A 15,947-nucleotide genomic window follows, 5' to 3' on the forward strand; every position below is an offset into this window, starting at 1 on the left:
CTGGCCTCTCGATTCTGTTTCATTGATCTATGTGTCTGTTTTTATGCCAGTACCATACTGTCTTGACGATGACAGCTCTGTAATAGAGCTGGAAGTCCAGAATTGTGATGCCGCCAGCTTTGCTTTTCTTTTTCAATATTCCTCTGGCTATTCGGGGTCTCTTCTGGTTCCATACAAATTTTAGGATTATTTGTTCCATTTCTTTGAAAAAAGTGGATGGTATTTTGATGGGGATTGCATTGAATATGTAGATTGCTCTAGGTAACATTGACATCTTCACAATGTTGGTTCTCCCAATCCATGAGCATGGAATATTTTTCCATTTCTTTGTGTCTTCTTCAATTTCTTTCATGAGTATTTTATACTTTTCTGAGTACAGATCCTTTCCCTCTTTGGTTAAATTTATTCCTAGGTATCTTATGGTTTTGGGTGCAATTGTAAATGGGATCAACTCCTTGATTTGTCTCTCTTCTGTCTTGTTGTTGGTGTATAGGAATGCCACTGATTTCTGTGCATTGATTTTATAGCCTGCCACTTGACTGAATTCCTGTATGAGTTCTAGCAGTTTTGGGGTGGAGTCTTTTGGGTTTTCCACATACAGTATCATATCATCTGCAAAGAGTGAGAGTTTGGCTTCCTCTTTGCCGATTTGGATGCCTTTGATTTCTTTTTGTTGTCTGATTGCTGTGGCTAGGACTTCTAATACTATGTTGAATAGCAGTGGTGAGAGTGGACATCCCTGCCGCGTTCCTGACCTTAGGGGAAAAGCTCTCAGCTTTTCCCCATTGAGAATGATATTCGCTGTAGGTTTTTCATAGATGGCTTTTATGATATTGAGGTATGTACTCTCTATCCCTATACTCTGAACAGTTTGGATCAAGAAAGGATGCTGTACTTTGTCAAATGCTTTTTCTGCATCTATTGAGAGGATCCTATGATTCTTGTGCTTTCTTTTGTTAATGTATTGTATCACGTTGATTGATTTGCGAATGTTGAACCAGCCTTGCAGGCCAGGGATAAATCCCACTTGGTCGTGGTGAATAATCCTTTTAATGTACTGTTGGACCCTATTGGCTAGTATTTTGGTGAGAATTTTTGCATCCATGTTCATCAAGGATATTGGTCTGTAATTCTCCTTTTTGATGGGGTCTTTGTCTGGTTTTGGGATCAAAGTAATGGTGGCCTCGTAAAATGAATTTGGAAGTTTCCCTTCCATTTCTATTTTTTGGAACAGTTTCAGGAGAATAGGTATTAATTCTTCTTTAAATGTCTGATAGAATTCCCCTGGGAAGACTTCTGGCCCTGGGCTTTTGTTTCTTGGGAGATTTTTGATGACTGCTTCAATTTCCTTAGTGGTTATAGGTCTGTTCAGATTTTCTATTTCTTCCTGGTTCAGTTTTGGTCTTTGATACATCTCTAGGAATCCATCCATTTCTTCCAGGTTATCTCATTTGCTGGCATAGAGTTGCTCATAATATGTTCATATACTTGTTTGTATTTCTTTGGTGTTGGTTGTGATCTCTCCTCTTTCATTCATGATTTTGTTGGTTTGGGTCATCTCTCTTTTCTTTTTGATCAGTCTGGCCAGGGGTTTATCAATCTTGTTAATTCTTTCAAAGAACCAGCTCCTAGATTCGTTGATCTGTTCTACTGTTCTTTTGGTTTCTAGTTCATTGATTTCTGCTCTGATCTTTATGATTTCTCTTCTCCTGCTGGGTTTAGGCTTTATTTGCTGTTCTTTCTCCAGCTCCTTTAGGTGTAGGGTTAGGTTGTGTATTTGAGACCTTTCTTGTTTCTTGAGAAAGGCTTGTATTGCTATATACTTTCCTCTCAGGACTGCCTTTGCTGTATCCCAAAGATTTTGAACACTTGTGTTTTCATTTTCATTGGTTTCCATGAATTTTTTAAATTCTTCTTTAATTTCCTGGTTGACCCATTCATTTCTTAGTAGGATGCTCTTTAGCCTCCATGTATTTGAGATCTTTCCAACTTTCCTCTTGTGATTGAGTTCTAGTTTCAAAGCATTGTGGTTGAAAATATGCAGGGAATGATCCCAATGTTTTGGTACCAGTTGAGACCTGATTTGTGACCTAGGATGTGATCAATTCTGAAGAAAGTTCCATGGGCACTAGAGAAGAATGTGTATTCCATTGCTTTGGTTTGGAATGTTCTGAATATGTCTGTGAAGTCCATTTGGTCCAGTGTGTCATTTAAAGTCTTTATTTCCTTGTTGGTCTTTTGCTTAGATGATCTGTCCATTTCAGTCAGAGGGGTGTTAAAGTCCCCCACTATTATTGTATTGTTGTCAATGTGTTTCTTCACTTTTGTTATTAATTGCCTTATATAATTGGCTGCTCCCATGTTTGGGGCATATATATTTACGATTGTTAGATCTTCTTGTTCGATAGACCCTTTACGTAGGATATAGTGTCCTTCCTCATCTCTTATTACAGTCTTTGTTTTAAAATCTAGTATGTCTGATATAAGGATTGCCACCCCAGCTTTCTTTTGGTGTCCATTAGCATGGTAAGTGGTTTTCCACCCCCTCACTTTCATTCCGGGGTTGTCTTTGGGTCTAAAATGAGTCTCTTGCAGACAGCATATTGATGGGTCTTGTGTTTTAATCCAATCTGATAGCCTGTGTCTTTTGATTGGGGCATTTAGCCCATTTACATTCAGGGTAACTATTGAAAGGTATGAATGTAGTGCCGTTGTATTGCCTGTAAGGTGACTGTTACTGTATATTGTTCGTGTTCCTTTCTGATCTATGCTGCTTTTAGGCTCTCTCTTTGCTTAGAGGACCGCTTTCAATATTTCTTGGAGGGCTGGTTTCGTGTTTGCAAATTCCTTTAGTTTTTGTTTGTTCTGGAAGCTTTTTATCTCTCCTTCTATTTTCAATGACAGCCTAGCTGGATATAGTGTTCTTGGCTGCATATTTTTCTCGTTTAGTTCTCTGAAGATATCTTGCCAGTCCTTTCTGGCCTGCCAGGTCTCTGTGGATAGGTGTGTTGCCAATCTAATATTTCTACCATTGTAGGTTACATATCTCCTCTCCCGAGCTGCTTTCAGGATTTTCTCTTTGTCTCTGAGACTCGTAAGTTTTACTCTTAGATGTCGGGGTGTTGACCTATTATTAATGATTTTGAGAGGGGTTCTCTTTGCCTCCTGGATTTTGATGCCTGTTTCCTTCCTCACATTAGGGAAGTTCTCTGCTATTATTTGCTCCAATATACCTCTGCCCCCCTCTCTCTTTCTTCTTCTTCTGGGATCCCAATTATTCTAATGTTGTTTCGTCTTATCATATCACTTATCTCTCGAATTCTGCCCTCGTGACCCTGTAGTTGTTTATCTCTCTTTTTCTCAGCCTCTTTATTTCCCATCATTTGGTCTTCTATATCGCTGATTCTCTCTTCTGCCTCATTTATCCTAGCAGTTAGTGCCCCCATTTTTGATTGCACCTCATCAATAGCCTTTTTGATTTCTACTTGGTTAGATTTTAGTTCTTTTATTTCTCCAGGAAGGGTTTCTCTAATAACCTCCACGCTTTTTTCAAGCCCAGCTAGTATCTTTAAAGTCATGATTCTGAACTCTAGGTCTGACATCGTATTAATGTCCATATTGAGTAGGTCCCTGGTAGACGGTACTGCCTCTTGTTCTTTTTGCTGAGGTAATTTTTTTCGTCTTGTCATTTTGTCCAGAGGAGAACAGATGAATGAGAGAACAAAATGCTAACAGGTTTAAAACGTCCCCAGCAAATATACTGTATACAAATCAGAAATGACCTGAAACCAGGGGAAAAGAAAGGGAAAGAAAGAAAAAAGAAAGAGGAAAAATAAAAGAAAAAAAGATAAAAACAAAAACAGAACAATACAAGAAAAGCAGAATATGCTCAAATATAATCAGGCTAGTGCATAGATCAGTGCCACACACTAGATTTTGGGCGTATTTTGGTCTGTTAGAAAAAAGTGCCTCCTAAAATTTTAAAGGAAGACATATATGTACAAAATAAGGGTTGATACAATGAAGGAATGGAAGATGACTGTAAAGATGAAAACTATTAAAGGTTTTATAAAAGGAATTGATAAGATAAGTTGTTTGAAAAAAGAAAGAAGATTTAAGAAAAAAAAAGAAAAAAGGGAGAGAATGTGATCAGGCAGGAGACTAGAACAAAGCCATACACTAGTGATTTAAGGTATATTTTGATCTGTTAGAAGAAAAAATATGGGCAACTACTATGAAGGGATAAAATATGACTCTAAAAATGAAAAATAAAAATGTTTTTTTTAAAAAAGGGATTGATAAGATGTTGGTTGAAAAAGGGAAAACGAAAATTAAAAAAAAACAGTTAAAAAAATTAACTTTGATGAACTAATGAATCATGGTAAAAAAAAGCCATGAATTCTATGTGCAGTATTCCCCTAGAGCTGGAGTTCTCCCATTCTCCTTGATCGGTAAACTTGGTCTTGGCTTGCTGGCTGTTCGTGCTGATCTTCTGGGGCAGGGGCCTGTTGCCGTGGTTCCCAAATGTCTTTGCCGGAGGCGGAATTGCCCCGCCCTTGTCGGTCCGGGCTAAGCAAGCTGCTCGGGTTTGCTCTCAGGAGCTTTTGTTCCCTGCAAGCTCTCGGTACAGCTTTGGAGGACCAGGGTGAAAATGGTGGCCTCCCAATCTCCACCTGGAGGAACCGAGAACTCGGGGCCCCACTCCTCAGTGCGCCCCCAGAGAAAAGCAGTCACTCCCGTGTCCCCGGTCTCCGGCCGCACTCCGTGCTCACCCGGCCTGTGACCGAGCGTTTCTATCTCTGGCACCCGACCCCGTGCGGAGTCTCCAAACCCAGCAGATCCCTGCGGTGCGCTCCCGCGCCGCTCCTCCTGGGGGAGGAAGGGGAGTCTCCCCGGCTCTGCCGCTTGTTGGGTCCCTGCTGGAGGAGCAGTGGCCCAACTGGGCCGCGGATCACAGTTTATGGCCACCCCGAGCTGAGAGCCCGCGCCTCGGCTCCGTCTCTGCAGCCGGCTTCCCCGCTCCGATCCCTGGGAGCTCTGGCGCACTCAGGCACCCCCGGTCTTTCTGTGACCCCGAGGGTCCTGAGACCACACTGTCCCGCGAGGGTTCCACCCCCCACTTAGCCACTGGAGCGACTTCCCTCAGTGGAGCCGTCTTCTAAAAGTTCCGATTTTGTGCTCCGCGGCTCTAGCACTTGCCAGAAGCGGCCGACGGAGGCCCCCTCCCCCGCCGTCTATCCTCCTGAATATCACCTCGGATTCACTTCTCCGCACGTCCTACCTTCCAGAAAGTGGTGGCTTTTCTGTTCGGAGTGTTGTTACTATTCTTCTCTTTGATCTCCTGTTGAGTTCGTAGGTGTTCAGAATGGTTTGATCCCTATTCAGCTGAATTCCTGAGAGCAGACGAAACCCAGGTCTCCTACTCCTCCGCCATCTTGCTCCGCCCCCCCACAAATGCACTTTTTATTTTTATACATTGAGCTTGAATTCAGATGCTTTGATAAATTCACTTATTAAGCCTAATAATTTATCTGCAAGATTTTCCATGTCCATAATCATGTCACCTAAAAAAATATGTTTTGGTTTTTCCTTTCCAACACTTATATTTTTATTTTTCTTGCCTTATTACATTATTTGGGATGTCTAGTATGGTGTTTTGATGATAATAGCAAACACTTCTGTCTTTTTCCCAGTTTCAGGGGGAAGTTTCAATATTTCATTAGCCATTACGATCTTTGGTGGTGTGTGTGTGTTTGCGTGCATGCACGTGTGTGTATGTGTGCACACGTATGTGTCTTTTATCACAAGCCCCATTCTAGTTCTAATTTGTTATATTTTTATCATGAATGAATGCTTGATTTTGTTAAATTCATTTTCTGCATGTGCTGTAATGATTGCAATTTTTTTCCTTTATTTTGTCAATGTATCCAATAATGTTGACTGATTTTTAAATATCATACTAACCTTGTATTTTTTAAATAAACCCCACGGAGATGTGATGCATTTGCCTTTTTGTTTCACAGTGGATTTAATTTGCTGATATTTTATTCGGTATATTTACATCTATGTTAATGAGAGAGATAGGCCTGTAATTGTTCTTTTTCATAATGTCTGTCAGATTTTGGTATCAAGATTATATTGGCTTCAAGAGACAAATTGAGAAAGTGGTTTCTCTTTTGGTAATCTTTGAAAAAATTTTTGTGTAAAATTGGCACCACTTCTTTCTTAAATGTTCATAAGAATTCATCAGGGAAGTCATGTGGACATTGAGTTTTCCTTGTGGGATCTTTGATCTACAGACTTGATTTCGTTAATATCCATTCAACTTTTTGGGTTTCTAGTTCTACAAAACAACTTAGTTTTGTATGGTTCCATAACTTTTTCCACTTCACCTAAATTCCCCAATTGTATTGATATGAAGTTGTTCAAACTACCATCTTTTTAACGATCTTTTTAATGTCCAAAATACTTATATAGATGGCCTTTTGTTGTTGATCTTCCCGGTATTCATATTGTTGCTCCACTTTTTCTTGATTAGTCTTACTAGTTTCATTTATCTATTTTGTTAGATTTTCCAAAAAGTCAACTTCAGGCTGTGTTTATTTTCAACTATATATGCTTTATATTTTGCTGGTTTCTGCTTTTATCTTTACTCTTCTTTCTTCTACTGCTACCTCTAAGTTGATATTAAATTCATCTAGTATTGAATCTGTAAGTTCTGTTATGCATTTTATTTTTGGGGGCTCAATCTGCTTTTTATTTTAGGTTCTTAATATGGGTATTTAGGTCATTAGTTCTCAAAGTGTCTTCTATGAGCCCTGGAGGTACCCAAGGAATTTATGGGCTCCACAAGTTCAAAACTATTTTCATAATAATACTAAAACAATATTATATAATATTTGTTACCTGTTCTACTGTATTGTCCCTTACAGTAATGGTGTAAAAGCAATGATGAACAAAACTGTGGATACCCTACCTTGAATTAGCATAGTAGCACTAAAACGTGCATTCTTTTTTTTTTTTTTTTGAGAGAGAGAGAGAGAGAGAGAATGGGGGGAGGGCAGAGGGAGAGGGAGACAGAGAGAATCCCAAGCAGGCTCCACCCCCAGCATGGAGCCTGACACAGGGCTTGAACTCATGACCCTGAGATCCTGACCCGAGCTGAAATCAACAGTCAGATGCTTAACTAACCAAGCCACCCAGGTGCCCCTAAACTGTACATTCTTTAATGCTACATACTTCCATACAAAATGCTAGGTTCACTTAAAAATATATGTGATGAAGGTAAAAAAATATTAATTTTATTTTTCTTTTAATATTCTGCATGGCAAATGAGAAGTATGCATAAAACATTTCTGCGAATACTCATGTCCAAGGATGGACTCAGAGAAGCACTCTCGCGATTGAGATGAAAGTGAACTAGCCAGTTATTTTGGTAGCTGACTATTTTTACTTGAAAAAATAACTGACAAGTGTGATTATTCCAACTTGGATATTTAGCAGACATTTTTTTTTTTCAAAAGAAAAATCATATGAGCTTGTCCTTTCAAGGAAGATAACTGAGATTATTAAATGCAAGCTTTTAAGCAAAGCCAAAAAATTTGGAAGACTTACAATCTGCCAACTATTGATTGATCATGCTGGTTTGCCTGGGAGTGTGAGGTTTCCCTCATTGGCAGGAATTTAGGTGCTAAAACTGGAACGGTCCCAGGCAAACTGGGATGGTTGGTCTCACTGTGAACTTTGCAGCTTCCCAATACTTTAAGACTTTTAATGAATCTAATTTTAAAGTATTGTATAAAGACATGTGTCAGTATTTGAAAGAGCTTCATAGCTCAGTAAATCAATGGTTTTCAAGTGACAATTCTGTAGTGTTATGAAATCGTATATGATTAAGAATCCATTCAATGTTTAGGCTGGACCAATGTGGTTTAATGCATGTGAGTATGGAAATGCATTCATATGGGTTCAGATTTCACATTACAATTGGTCTTTATGAAACTACACCTGCAAATCAAAGAAGACCAAATTATCTGACAAGGTTATTAAAATAATCTCCTTTTTCCAACTACCTAATCGGTGTGAAGCTGAATTTCTTTCTTTCTTTTTTTTTTTTAAAGATTTTATTTTTATTTATTTGACAGAGAGAGAGAGACAGCCAGAGGGGGAGCCGGAGAGGGAGAAGCAGGCTTCCTGCAGAGCGGGGAGCCGGATGCGGGGCTTGATTCCAGGACCCTGGGATCACGACCTGAACTGAAGGCAGACGCTTAACGACTGAGCTACCCAGGTGCCCTGAAGCTGAATTTCTGTATATACTTTAACCAAAACAAAATATCATAACATTGACTGCAGAATCCCGCTGTCTTCTGCTAAACCAGACATTATAGAAATTTCCAAAAATGTAAAACAGGGCCAAACTTTTCACCGAATATTTTGTCTTAGGGAATATAATTTCTTTTTCTAAAAATGATGTTATCTATGTTAACATGTAATAGATTTATTATTGTTATTTTAAGATGAATTAATAAATATTTTAAAGGTATATCAGTTTTAATTTAAATTACGGTAAATAACGATGGATATTACTCAGAGAAACTGAAGTTCTTTGGGATCCTCAATAGTTTTTAAAACTACAAAGAGGACCGGAGACCAAAAAGTTTAAGTGCCTTGGACGTAGATAATTTTCCAGGTGTTTCACATTTCCAATATATGAATTCAAGGCTACTGCTTTATTTGCAAATTTTGATCTATCTTGTTTTCATTATTATTCAGTCAAAAATATCTTCTAATTTCCATTGTGATTTCTTTATTGTGTATTATTTAAAATGATATTGCTTAATTTCCAAACAGGAAGAGATTTCTGGTCATCTTTTTGTTACTGACTTCTGTCTCAATCCTACTCTTGCCATGGAACATATTCTCTATGATTTCAGTTCTTGGAAATTTGTTGACACTTGCTTTATGATTAAACACATACTCTGTTTTAAGAAACGTTTTGTGTGTACTTGTAAAGAATATGTATCCTTCAGGTATTCAGTATGGTGTTCTCTGTATGTCAAACTGGTCGAATTTTTAAGTGTGACTTTTAAACCCTCCATAAACGTACTGATTTTCTTTTTTCTGCTTATTCTATCTTCCATTGATAGACGGGTGTTAAAACAATTAAATTTGGGTATTTCTATGGTTTTACTTTTACTTCTGTCTGGTTTGCTTTATATATTTTGAGGCCATTTTCTGAAGTGACGCGAAGTTGAAATTGTTTTATCTTACTGTTGAATCATCTCTTTAATCATTATGCGATGGCTTTTTATTTCTAACAGTACATTTTGTCTTCAAGTCTACTCTGTCTGATATGGAAACAAGTATATGAGTCTTTTTGGGGCTGATGTTTGCATGGGATGGATCTCGCTTTTCACTTTTCCTCTCAACTCAACTGTGTTCTTGCAAATAAAACAGACAGCATTTAGGATATTTATAAGCAGCATGTAGTTAGGCTTTTAAATTTTTATCTTAAAAATAATTCTGATCTTTTAATTGGTGTATTTATTTTATTTACATTTAATCTAAACTTTGGCATGTAGGGATTATAGTTAACATCTTATTCTTTGTTTTTTGTTTGTTTGTTTTGTTTGTTTGTTTATGCCCACTCTTTCCCCATCCTGATCTCAGTTAACTTAATGAAATATTATTTATTTAATTCTTACCGTCTATCAGCTTGTGAGATATGCCTTGTGTTATTTTCTTTTAATGGCTACTGTCGAGATTAGTGGTGGTTCTAGGTGACTTGCACGTGCTTGATTAATTAGACTCAACCACAAATTAGTTCTTTTATTATTTTTCCAACAATGCAAGGATCTGATAATACTTTATTTTTTTATTTTTATTTTTTAAAGATTTTATTTATTTATTTGACAGAGAGAGAGGCAGCGAGAGAGGGAACACAAGCAGGGGGAGTGGGAGAGGGAGAAGCAGGCTTCCCGCCGAGCAGGGAGCCCGATGCGGGGCTCGATCCCAGGACCCTGGGATCATGACCTGAGCCGAAGGCAGACGCTTAATGACTGAGCCACCCAGGCGCCCCCTGATAATACTTTAAATACGTTTGTGTTATTGTTGTTTTGTATTTTAATTCTGTGTATACTAAAGCACCTTTTGTTGTTTCGTTGTTTTATTAATTATTATTATTTTGTTTTATTGTTGTTTATTATTATTGTTGTTTTAATCACTTTTACCCTTCCTGATGGTCTTTGTTTCTTCTTGCATTACCATGAATCTACTTATGACCATTTTCCTTTTGCCTGAATAATTTGCTTTAATACTTATTTTCATGTGGGTCTATTGGAAATAAATATTCTCATTCTCCAAACTTTATGCATTCTTCATTTTCAAAGGATATTTCAATGAGCATAAATTCCTAAATTACTTAATATTTTCTTCCAGCATCTTAAAGATTTCTTTCCATTGTTTTTTGGCTTCCTTCATTTCTTTTGGAAAGCTAGCTATTCATCTTACTGTTGTTCCTTTGTTTATCTTTGGCCCTTTCTGCTTTTAAGATTTTTTTTTTTTGGTCTTCGATTTTCAGTTTCAGTATAAAGTGGTTTTCCAGGGGCTTGTGGAATGTCTTGAGATTCTTCTGTCGGAGTTGGGAAATTCTCACCTGACATCTCTTTAAATGATGCTCTTATCCTGACCTTTCCGATTACTGTATGTTAGACCTCTTCACCTCGTTCCGTGTAACTCGAATGCTATTGACTGTGTTTTCCCTCCCCCCCAATGTTGGATATTTCATATTCACCTGCTTATCAGTTCATTTATCCTCTCTTCTGCTGCGTCTAATCTTCAGTTAAATCAGCTAAATTCTTAAGTTTCGTATTTTATTCTTCACTTTGATTCTTATGGATTCCGCTTCCCTGATGCAATTCTTTATTTTTCATTTATTTTCTTAAACATGTTCATTATAATTCAATTTTGTACCTGATTACTCCAATGCCTGGGTCACCTGTGAACCTGTTCGTCTCACCAATTTTTTTCTCTTGATTTTTGATGAATTATTCCTATTAACATGTCTCGTCTGATAATTTCTTAATTAAATGCCAACACTTCATATACAAATCCTGAAGGCAGTGGCTGGTGTTATCACTTTCTTCCTGAAGGGGATGAGTGTGGGACCATTTCCTTGACCCTGTCTAGGCCAGGTTTCCAGCTTTGGAAGGGGTGACCTATTCATTGTGTGCCCTTACTCCTGGGCTGTCATCCTTCCAGAGTCTCAGCCAAAAACCAGCAGAACCCATCAGGCCCCTCCCCCTGAAAGGCTCTGAACTTCAGTTTTTGTCTCTCCAGCTCTGTGCATCTGCCAAAACCCCTGCTTAGCTGTTAAGCCTCTCAGCACCTGCTTTCCTCTTGATTCCTCCTCCTTCGCCCTGTGTCTGCATTTATTGCTTAGCATTGACAAATGTTCTGGGGGAATCGGGTTCAGAAGACAGGTTTCCTTCTCTGGGGTCCCCCTTACCCTAGAATCTCAGCCCCTCACTTTCTGACAGCCCTGCACTCTGGTTGTCTGCTCTGTCCATCAAGACTTTTCCAGGGTTCCACTTTTTCTCCTTCAACTCTATTTCCTATGCTGTAAATTGGCAAATAATGTAGTGGGGGAGAAGCTTTAGTGAGTGGATGGCTCACCCCAATGCTTTTCCCTTCCCTCTGATATTTCATACCCTCAAATCCTTGCTGTATTGATTGGCTTCTAATGTTTTTAAACAGGTTTTTCTTTCTAACCAGATTTTGTAGTTGTTCTCAAGGGCAGGGGCATGTCACTGCTGCAGGCCTCCCTGTCCTAGCTAGAGATGTTCACTTCTTTCTACAGGTTTCCTTAAAACCCCTTCAAATTTTGCTTTGGAGTCAATCCTAGGGGCTGCCACTGGACTTGGAATGTTCCTGGGGGAGGATGAGCTAGATTTGCTCTGAGGCTTGATATTTGAGAAGGGGTCATATCCTGTTTGTTTTCCTATGGATTTTGTTTTATTGATTGAAATATCCTTTGATATCCTTAAAATGCCAAGTTAGGGGGTGCAGTCATTCCTCAGACAGGGGCTGGGTGTCTGAGCATTACAGCCTCCATCTCAGACCGAGAAAGACAAATTGCAAGCATTTTCTCTTGGGAGAATAGGATTTTGAGACACTGGGACCCCTAGTATGGGCTCTGGGTTAAGGGGAACATCTGGTAAGTTTGCCAACCAAACATGTCCTGGCCTTCATGACAACCCAGCCGTCTCATCTTTTCCTTCTATTGGTCAACCTCTACATCAGGCTGCTTCTCGGGTAAGCTCCTGTGCTTACTGCTACCCATGTGGGAGGAAACAGAAAGTGGTCTTCTCAGGCAACTAGTGCCTTTGGTTTTGGGCTCGTCCGAGAGGTCCAGCTTGGTTTTAAACTGTGCTGTATCTCAGTTATCTGCCTAGGGTTTTAATTGTCAAAAACAAACCAGTTCTGGGTCATTACCCCATGGGGCCAGCCAGAATGATGATCCTGGCGTTTTCTCCCCAGATCCCTGGCTTCCAAGCAAATAGGCCCCAGATCTTCGCTTCTGTGTGACCCTGGGCATTTTAAAGCCTGCGTTTACTTCCACCAGCCAAAGTTACCATAATAACACAGCCTTTTGCTTATTTTCCAGCTTTGTCTAGGCTTTCTCCTGGCTCGAAGGCTGGATTGTGGTTGGCTTCCTTCCATGGTCTTTTCATCTTGTGTTCCTGGCACCAAGTGCTGGAACAAAGCTGAAGTTGCCACTTAAGTTTAGGAGGCCAGGAGGTATGAAATTAGGAACAGTTCCCTTAGAAAATGTCTCTTTTGCCCAATTTACAACCTGAAGTCACTGATTAATGGGGCTTTAAGCTTCTGGCACCATCAGGCAGGGCCTCTGACATTTTCTCTCTTCTGGACACCTTTGGCCTTCAGTGTGGCCGCAGGACTCCCTTCTCAGAATGGTCTTTTTAATCCATGAAAGGAAACTGAATATTGGAAATAGTTATTAGATATTGAAAAAAAAAACAAATCGATGGCACGGATCATATAGTAAATTTATTGTATGTGCTTCTTCAGTGCATTCACGAGCTAGTTCTAACGGTGGGCTTTCTGCAGAGCTGAGAAATGCTGATTTTTCAGGGCACATTGTTATTGTTGCAGGTCTCTCAAAACACCTCTTCATTTTTGTCACTCTTGCTAATATACCACTGTGGTTTTATTGCCTATGTTCAGAATTAAAGGGTATGCTTCATTCCAGTGTTTTCTCCCATCCAAGTTCATGAATCCCTGATTCTCTCCAGGCTGAAACCTGTATGAAGATCACCGTGTCTCCAAGGTCTGTAGGGGGAGTGTCCACGTCTGCACACAGAACGCGAGCAGGCCAGGCCATGCTTGCAGCAGGTGAAGCCAAAGCTCACCTTCTTTCCTCATGAGCCCACACAGCACACTGAGCTCATCCGGCCTTTATCAGGCACCTACTCTTTCCCTGCTCTATGCTTGTTGGTCCACACCACTGGGTGCTCTCTGGGGCCTCGGGTCCCCGCGTCTTTGCACACACTGGACGAGTGGTCTGTCTGAGCCTCTGCCCTCAATGCTCCTGCCAGTGTCACTGGGGTCCCATCCATCACAACCACTGTCCCCAAAGAGAAGCAATGCCAGTGTAGTCAGCCTGAGGAAGGCAGTTGCTGGGTTACAATCCAGTGACAGCGTCTCATTTCCTCTTGTGTGCACACAGACACACAGACACACAGACACACACACCCCCAGAGACATGCACAGATAGACACACACAGATATATGCACACAGAGACACACGTAGACACACACATACACACAGAGAAACATGGAGACACACACAAGGACACACACAGACACGTAGAGACACACACAGACACACACATGCACACAGACCCACACACAGAGAAACACAGAGATACACAGGCACATGCACAACAGAGAATTCCAGGTGGGTCCTTATGAACTTGTCCATCAGCAGGTAGGTGTTCGGGTGCAGGGCGGGAGCTCCTCTCTCCCTCCTGAGGAGCTATGGGCATCGCAACTTAACTGTGCTCATTTTGCACCAACTTCCAAGCCCTACTTCACATGCATGAGTATTTCAACAATGTTGAAACTGGTGTGAATGCCGGTTGGTTCGTTTCCTCACTTTCTATTGTAACACAAATACTTTCCTTGTATCTACACAGTCTTCATAGTTAAAATGTTTTATTTTTTTATTACCCTAGAAATATATAATCGTTGTAGATAAATAAGAAAATACAGAGAATTATGAATAAAAGAATTGCTGTGTATTCCCAGAACTCGTGGATAGGTGCTATTAACATTTGGTGTATTTCCCTTCAGAATGTTTATGATACATATTCTTATATATTTTTCTTTTCAAAAATAGGATTTTCCTGTAATTGTTATTTTGTAGCTTGCTTTTTCTACATTTACTGTACCTCAAATCTCCCCAGGTGAATACATGTATTTCGCCGACATTTTCCTTAATGGCCCCTGGTATTTCACGGCGTGGCTGAAACAGCCAGAGCAATACTGATAATAATATGGAACACCCCATCCCCGTGCCAGACTCTGGGCACATCTTGCTGTACCCAGCCTTCACGGTGTTGCCGAGAGGTAAATATCTCTGCACTCACTGTTAGGGTGCTCAGTCTTCTGTGGCCCCAGATTTAAATTTTTTCCAAGCTTCTGATATTATCAATGATACTGTGTTGAACTTGATTGACACATGAATTTTTTGGACATGTCACAGTTTTTCTTCGGGAAAAACTCCTAGAAATGAAGCTGCAGGGTCATAGACTATGCATGTTTTCAATAAACTTTATACATATAACACCTTGCCAAATTTGCCTCTAGAAATTTTTACCCAGATTTTTGTCCAGGGATATGTCAGAATCCCCCCTCTCTTCTATCAGGTTAATGAGGACCCTGGTATCATCATTTTCTTAAAAGATTTTATTTATTTATTTGAGAGAGAGAGAGTGAGAGAGAGAGATCATGATCGGGGGGAGGGGCAGAGGGAGAAGCAGACTCCCTGCAGAGCAGGGAGCCCAGCACTACTCCATCCCATGGATGTGCTCCTTTCCTCCTGTGAAAATATGTTAGCTCTTCCTCTTTCTCTTCTGCGAATTGCTTTACTGTGTTTTTACCTATTTTTCCATTCATCATTTTCTTATTAACTTGCAAGTGCTCCTTTTATCTTAAGGACAATAACCATGGGCCAGTCATCTATTTAGCAAACATTTTCTTTCAATTGGTTAGAGTTTTATTTTTTTATTGCACATTTCCCCTTTCAGCAGTTGTTTCATTTTTGTTCAGACAACCTTCTAGCAATTTCTTTTGTTTTCTTATTTAGGTCCAATGCTTGGGAAGGCTTTTCATACACTATACATTTTTTAAAGATCATGTATATTTATTACTTGTCCTTCTGTGTTATTTTTCATCAGCTTGTTTATTTCATTTGGAATTTATTTGTTATGAGATGTTAGATAAGGATGTAGCTTTGTTTTTGGAAAAAAGTTAACGGATAACTTAGCGCTATGCATTGGAAAAATGAATCTGTCCCGCGCATGTTCAAATGACTCCATTGTTTCCCATATGTCAGGGTTTGCATGTTTGGTTTAAATCCTTTGTTCGTGGTCATCTGGATTTTCTGGGGTGACGTGATTTGCTGCAAGTGACATGCATAGTAGTATATGTTCGCATGTGAAAGTGGGGATTCTTCCAATTGCTCTTATTTTTCAAAGTTTTCTGGTTTTTGTAGGGGGATTCCTGAGGATGAAATATAATATTTACCTTTATCAGTTGCATATTTATTAATTAATACATCAATTTTTTTTTACAGATTTTATCCATTTATTTGACAGAGAGAGACACAGCGAGAGGGGGAACACAAGCAGGGGGAGTGGGAGAGG

Source organism: Callorhinus ursinus, unplaced genomic scaffold (assembly GCF_003265705.2).
Source record: "Callorhinus ursinus isolate GAN/ISIS: 27379988/994484 unplaced genomic scaffold, GSC_fseal_2.0 scaffold58, whole genome shotgun sequence".
Taxonomy (NCBI): Eukaryota; Metazoa; Chordata; class Mammalia; order Carnivora; family Otariidae; genus Callorhinus; species Callorhinus ursinus.